This window comes from Nicrophorus vespilloides, unplaced genomic scaffold, assembly GCF_001412225.1.
Source record: "Nicrophorus vespilloides isolate i.1.1-1 unplaced genomic scaffold, Nicve_v1.0, whole genome shotgun sequence".
Taxonomy (NCBI): Eukaryota; Metazoa; Arthropoda; class Insecta; order Coleoptera; family Silphidae; genus Nicrophorus; species Nicrophorus vespilloides.
This window is the reverse complement of record NW_017097420.1, coordinates 852-8,577: the sequence shown is the minus strand read 5'-3', so window position 1 is coordinate 8,577 and position 7,726 is coordinate 852. Positions and strand designations below refer to the sequence as shown.

The 7,726-nt window shown below is 26.4% G+C and overlaps 2 non-coding genes across 2 annotated transcripts; both read left to right on the top strand.

Annotated features, from left to right (window-relative positions):
- The first annotated feature begins 6,905 nt into the window (after positions 1-6,905).
- Positions 6,906-6,977, top strand: Trnam-cau. The gene has a single exon. It is a non-coding gene; the product is annotated as a tRNA-Met (tRNA).
- A 473-nt stretch (positions 6,978-7,450) lies between these two features.
- Positions 7,451-7,522, top strand: Trnam-cau. Its single transcript has one exon. It is a non-coding gene; the product is annotated as a tRNA-Met (tRNA).
- Positions 7,523-7,726: the final 204 nt, after the last annotated feature.

The following is a 7,726-nucleotide window of genomic DNA, read 5'->3' as shown; positions in this document are numbered from 1 at the left end:
AAAATTACTATGAAAATTGACATAAGTATAGAAAAAAAATTGATTGATATAGAATTTGATTTTTTTTTAATTGTTTGATAAATTTACAATTATAACAAAAAATTGTATTGTTTTCAGAATGAAACATAAGATTAGATGAAAATCGAGAAAAGATATTGTATTTATAGTTTGTTTTTTTCTAAAATTTCTGTTTTTTTTTCTAATTTAGAATGAAACATAAGATTAGATTGAAAATTGAGAAAAGAAATTGTATTTTTCTAAAATTTCCTTTTTTTTCTAATTGGAACTAATTTTGTTTGTGTTAATTATTGGCCCAACAATTGTCGGGCGGTACAAAAATTCACTTTTTCTTTTCTTCTCATTTGAACTAATTATGTTTGTATTAATTATTGGCCCAACAATTGTCGGGCGCTCCAAAAATTTATTTCTACGTTGCTTATAATCTTGTTGTAATATATAATGTATTACGAAGACATTTCATAATTAAACTTTACAATTTTTAACATCAGTTTCGAGGAAAATTTATTTTACATTCTAATTCATAATAAGCGCATGCAATTAATAACTTTCATTACTAAAACTTCGCTTTTGGTTGAGCGAAGAATACGTAGAGAAACTCTTACGAATTTCTTAAGATTCGAATCACTTTAAAATATGGTAGTTTATCACTAAATGAATAGATTAGTTTTCTTGTAATTTGTAAAATGATTGATGTGGGAGAATTTGATTTTTTTAATTGTTTGATAAATTTACTTTAAATTATAACAAAAATAGATATTGGTTTCAGAATAAAACATCGGATGAATTGAAAATCATACAAGAAATTTTATGTCTTGTTTGATTTTTTAAAAATATCTTCTTTTTCTAATTTGAACTAATTATGTTTGTGTTAATTATTGGCCCAACAATTGTCGGGCGGTACAAAAATTCACTCTATGTTGTGAAATCGCTAGTGACAAAACCAGGAAATCAGACCTACCTTATCATCAGGTACCTGTTTTCAATCCCCAAACAACACTTAATATGTATAAAGCGGGTGAAATACTGCCATCTTTTAACATGTCTTACATTTTTCAACTTAATGTTTTGAATATTTTGTATCGTCTTAGTTTAGATGAATACAAATTTTGATGTTTAAATTAACGTAATTAATGAACTATATAATACAACTTCCTATTTTGATTAAACTTTGCGTTTTTTAACATCAATTTCGAGAAAAATTTATTTTACTTTTATTTTACTTCTATTTATAGTATGGTTACTATTTATGCAGTTTTAAAGTCCTCGATTAGTGCGGTCTCAAATAATGCAGAATATTAACAAAATTAATTAACCGCACTATGTTTAATTATTAATTTCATTATAAAAGTATATAAAATAGAATTTTATAGTAAACATTTCTATTGTCGTGAAAATTGATTTTGTTACGAGTTTTCACTCAAATTGAATTATTAATCATGTTTTAGGCACATTTTTTGTATAAATTTATTAAGTACTTTATGTTTTTTATTTATTATAGATATTAATAAACTAATTCTTTAATAAAATACCATAAAATAAGTACAAACATACAAACTTACTACACAATGCGTTACATAATAGTTTAGTTTGTCAAACGTAACAATTTTTATGGACTGTTATTAATACTATTATGACAGCTGTCATTGATTATAATACCATTGACACCTGTCAATAGAACATCTAACATGGTGACAGCTGTCAGTTTTCTCAATTGCAGTATTGAAAATTTAGAACAAAATAAAGAAAACATGTAATAAATAACAAAAAAAAAATTCTTCCGAAAAATTTAAAATTATCAATTAAAAAAATATACATAATATATATATAGTTTATTTGTTTTCAATAAATTACCTATATAAATTGGATTTTTATTTTTGGTGGATTTTCGTATCACATTTCGTATCAGATTTGTCTGTTACTCAAAATACATTTGTATTTCAATATTACATAATGCTTCTATCAATGATTTAATAAAATGTCAAATATCGGTTATAGCTTAAAGCTACGATTTCACATTAAATTTTAATTATATAAAATTGCAAGGATCTTCCCGATTTTCCTCTCTTCTCCGTTACATAATCTTAATGAAATTGCAATAATCCGACGTCTCGCATCGTCGTTGCTTAAGGGTAGGGGAGAAGAAAAAAATTGAAAATGTGTACAGACGTGATGAGAAAAGATGTTATTATCAGCATCGAACGGAAACGTCGTTCTCCCTTCGTTTTCCAACCGTAATACCTCTGAATTCTCGCCGAGTGATGTATTTAAGTAATATGAAAGCCCTCGGTGGAGTTTAATAAAGGAAAATCCTATTAATATTTTTCTCTCTCTCTACCTCCTTCCATCTATTTATTTACTGTCCTCTCCGTACTCCAATCGCATTACTCTCATGTACAAAACGCACAACTTCAATAAAAAAGTTATAATAGAAAAATCATTTACCCAAAAGATTTTAATAAATAATTTATTTTACTTTCTAATTCATCTAATTCTAATCAGTTCATGCAATTAATAACTTTCATTACTGAAACTTCGCTTTTGGTTGAACGAAGAATACGTAGAGAAACTCTTGCGAATTTCTTTAGATTCTAATCACTTTAAAATATGGTAGTTTATCACTAAATGAATGGATTAGTTTTCTTCTAATTTGTAAAATGATTGATATGGGAGAATTTGATTTTTTTAATTGTTTGATAAATTTACTTTAAATTTTAAATTATAACAAAAATGTGTATTGGTTTCAGAATAAAACATAGGATGAATAGAAAATCCATTAAAGAAATTGTATTTCTTGTTTGATTTTTCCAAAACTTCTTTTTTTTTCTAATTTGTTTATGTTAATTATTGACCCAACAATTGTCGGGCGGTACAAAAATTTACTTTATGTTGTGAAGTCTACCTACCTTATCATTAGGTACCTGTTTTCAATCCCTAAACAACCCTTAATATGTATAAAAAGGGTGAAATACTGCCATCTCTTAATATGTCTTACATTTTTCAACTTAATGTTTTGTATATTTTGTATCGTCTTAGTTTAGATGAATACACATTTTGATGTTTGAATTAATATGTATAAAGAGGGTGAAATACTGCCATCTCTTAATATGTATTACATTTTTCAATTTAATGTTTTGTATATTTTGTATCGTCTTAGTTTATATGACTACAAATTTTGATGTTTAAATTAACGTAGTTAATGAACTACATCCTACAACTTCCAATTTTGATTAAACTTTGCGTTTTTAACATCAGTTTCGAGCAAAATTTATTATAATTTTAATTTTCTATTTATGGTATAGTTACTATTTATGCTGTTTTAAAGTCCTCGATTAGTGCGGTCTCAAACAATGCAGAATATTAATAAAATTAATTAACCGCACTATGTTTAATTATTAATTTCATTGTAAAAGTATATGAAATAGAATTTTATAGTAAACATTTCTATTGTGGTGGAAATTGATTTTGTTAAGAGTTTTCACTCAAACTGAATTATTAATCATGTTTTAGACACACTCAATATAGTTTTTTTTAAACTTTTATATATTATTTATAACAATAATCAAATATTTTTTTATTATACAATTAATTTGTTTGCGTTAGTTCATTTGAATATGAATGATTGCAGAGCAAAAGTCGACCAAGTAATAATAAAGAAATTTTCATTAATTAAGATCAAAATTGCAATGAATATGGATATTCCATAATTATGGAAAACAATGATTTAAATAGATATAGAATTTGATTTTTTTTTAATTGTTTGATAAATTTACAATTATAACAAAAAATTGTATTGTTTTCAGAATGAAACAAGATTAGATGAAAATCGAGGAAAGAAATTGTATTTATAGTTTGTTTTTTTCTAAAATTTCTGTTTTTTTTTCTAATTTGATCTAATTATGTTTGTGTTAATTATTGGCCCAACAATTGTCGGGCGGTACAAAAATTCACTCTATGTTGTGAAATCGCTAGTGACAAAACCAGGAAATCAGACCTACCTTATCATCAGGTACCTGTTTTCAATCCCTAAACAACCCTTAATATCTATAAAGAGGGTGAAATACTGCCATCTCTTAACATGTCTTACATTTTTCAACTTACTGTTTTAAAATTTTTGTATCGTCTTAGTTTAGATGAATACACATTTTGATGTTTGAATTAACGTAATTAACGAACTACATATTGACAGCTGTCAATAGAACATGAAACTTAGTGACAGCTGTCAGTTTTCTCAATTGCCGTATTGAAAATTCGGAACAAAATAAAGAAAACATGCAATGAATAATAAATAAAAATTAATTCTTCCGAAAAATTTTAAATTATCAATTAAAAAATATACATAATATATTTGTAAGAAGTAATACCTCTGAATTCTCGCCGAGTGATGTATTTAAGTAATATGAAAGCCCTCGGTGGAGTTTAATAAAGGAAAATCCTATTCATATTTTTCTCTCTCTCTCTCTTCCTCCTTCCATCTATTTATTTACTGTCCTCTCCGTACACATAAATTTCCCAGTTTCACAACCAATCGCATTACTCTCATGTACAAAACGTACATCTTTGTTAAAAAAATTATAATAGAAAAATCATTTACTCAAAAGATTTTAATAAATAATTTATTTTTTTAAGTATATTTACAAAAAAAATGTTTGCAGTTATTTATTTATTCCATTTATTTATTTTCCATTATTTTTATATAATAATCATTAGTTTTCATATATATTTTTTTAAATTTTTATGTATTTTTATTTAAATTTATTATCATAAAAGAATGGGAATATTTTAAGAAATAGATTTTTCTTGAATTATCCTTACTTTTATACTAATTAAATGATAATTTTCTGTTATAAAAACTTTTTGGTTTTTTGTTTATAGCTAGGTTTTGGACTGGTCCAATTTAGGCAACTTTGACAAATTAAACATATTTTAGTTATTATTTCGAACTGTTTTTTAAATCATTATAGCAAATTGTAGTTATAAAAGTGTACTTTACGAGGATGTATTTTATTTGTTAAGTTGACATAATTGTGTTATAATTTTAATTTTGCGGTCGTTGTAAATCATTTCGAAAATTAAATGTTGACACGTGTACAGAACGTGTAGACCCAAAGGACATTTCGAAGCGACGTTTTTACGTTTTATGAAATTCCTCCTCCGAGGACTTCCATAAAGGGAATCCAATTAGGTTTTCAGAAAACCGTCCTTCCTCCTATACGTCACTCTCTCTCTCCCTTTTCTCTCTCTATCTCTTTTTTTCTCCTTTATTATATTTCTTTTTTAAAGCCTTCCACACACAAACCGAACGAATTGCATCTAAAGAATCAACATTTTTGTTGCGTGATTTCGAGACTCCCCATTTCCATTCTTTCCCTTCACGTTCGTTGAATTTGCATTTTATAAGGGCTGAAAGTCTGTTGCTCTGACTGCACCATAACCTGATCCCAATAAATAATGCAGGACCCGGTTACAAATAATTCATGGGAGGCTGCGAGTTCGAAAGCGCACTTCATTGTCGATACTCGATTATTTTTTTTTTGTTTGTTTGTTGCTTTTTTTTTGTTTGGATGCGCGAAACCCCTTTCAGTCTCGCTTCAATTTTTATCGCTTCGTAACATTCTCTCCCCTTTTATATTCTCCGTTTATTATTCCGAGGCACAGGTTGCGGGGATTATTTTGCGATCACAGACACTGATTTGTAATTGATATTTTGTGTATACTAAACTCATAAAAAAAATAACGTCAATATTTGTACTGTCAAAAGAATAATATATTTATTATTAGGGGTTGCTATAAAAATCATTTATTTTTGAAGGTTGTGCAGAATACTACTATCATCTATAAAATGTCATAAATAAAACATCAACTGTCAAAATTTACGTCAAATTAATATTTTTTTTCGTTTATAATAATTTTTTTTTAGTATTAGGGGTTGCATAAAGAAGTTATTTGTTTTGCAATAATTCTATATAGAATAGTTCTACAAGGTTCATTGATTCCATCAAATGTATTTATAAATGTATTTATAAAACGTCAAATGTCAAATTATTTGTACTGTCAATTTAATAGTATTATTTTGATTCTGATGAAAATAGTATTTTAGAACAGTTCTACTAACTGATCAATTATTGGTTCCGTCAACTGTCAAAATGAAACGTCAAATGTCAAATTTTACTTTAGTGAAAACTCTATGTGAATAGTTCTACAAAGTTCATTCATTCCATCAAATGTCATAAATAAAACGTCAAATGTAAAACAAATGACATATTTGTTAAATATTTATATAAGACATGAGGTATGTAAAATCAAAAAATTATATAACTTTACACATTTTTTTTATAATAATGACGTAATTTAATAAAATTAATAAGATTATAAACGTATACATTTTTTTTATATTATACACATGAATTTTTGTAAAAATTTGTATCTCTCAAATGAAGCTTTAACCCTTGTTCATTATACACTTTATACACTTTATGCACATATATACTTTACAGCTTACATGCAATTTGCTTGAAATTTCGCATAAAAGCTACGCTGCATTCAGCATTCCAGCATTCCACGTTTATATCAACGTGGCGTTTTACACGTTAAAACTTTTACGAGATAATCGTAATATAAACTGAATCTTTAGATGTTACATATTTTATTACATTTGAGTTTTGTTAATCATTAATAAATTGAGAATTTGTAAAGTGATGTTTGATACCGGTTATAAAGTTTTTTTAATGAGATATAAAAATAGATTCAATTGACATGAAATAAAATTTCTGAGTTTTGTTTTTTAGTTGCTGATGAATGATTTCTATATACTGATTCATGATTCAAATATAAGGAAAATGTATAGAAAAATATTGCGAAAATATTGCCAAAAATAGTTATATAAGAGCAGAGTGGCGCAGTGGAAGCGTGCTGGGCCCATAACCCAGAGGTCCGTGGATCGAAACCATGCTCTGCTAAGACTTCGAAAGAAGTTACAAATTTTAATAATCAATGCATTAAATTAATTAAACTTAATCTATTATATATACAAACAATAAAATAATGTAGAAAGAGGTTTGTTCTTAATACTGGATCGTTCAGTCTTGTTATGTATCAGTTTGTTTAGATATTATGGTAATATTATTTTATTTAGGAAGATCTCTATTTTGTTACATAAATATATTTACAATAATGATATAAAATAAGAAATATTAAAAATATTTTGTTTTCTAATAATTTTGTGTCCTGAGATAAATAAATTAGCTAAGCTTTGTCGAAGTTTCGCTAGATGGCGTATTTTTATTTTCTTTATTATGCATGGAAAATTATATATTTTGCTACAGTTACATGTAGTTCCTAGAGACATTTTCAAATATAAATTTATTTTGATTAAAATATGAAAAATTTGCACAAAAATTGCACGAAAATTGCCAAAAATTAGATATATAAGAGCAGAGTGGCGCAGTGGAAGCGTGCTGGGCCCATAACCCAGAGGTCCGTGGATCGAAACCATGCTCTGCTAAGACTTCAAAAGAAGTTACAAATTTTAATAAACAATACTTTAAATTAAATAAGTTTAATCCATTATATGTCCAAACCACAGAATTATTCGAATTATGTTTTATCATAATACTGGTGCAATCAGTTTTGTTGTAGATTACTTCTGATATTATGGTACAATCATTAAATATGGTTTAGAAAAATCATCATTTCATTTTATAAACTT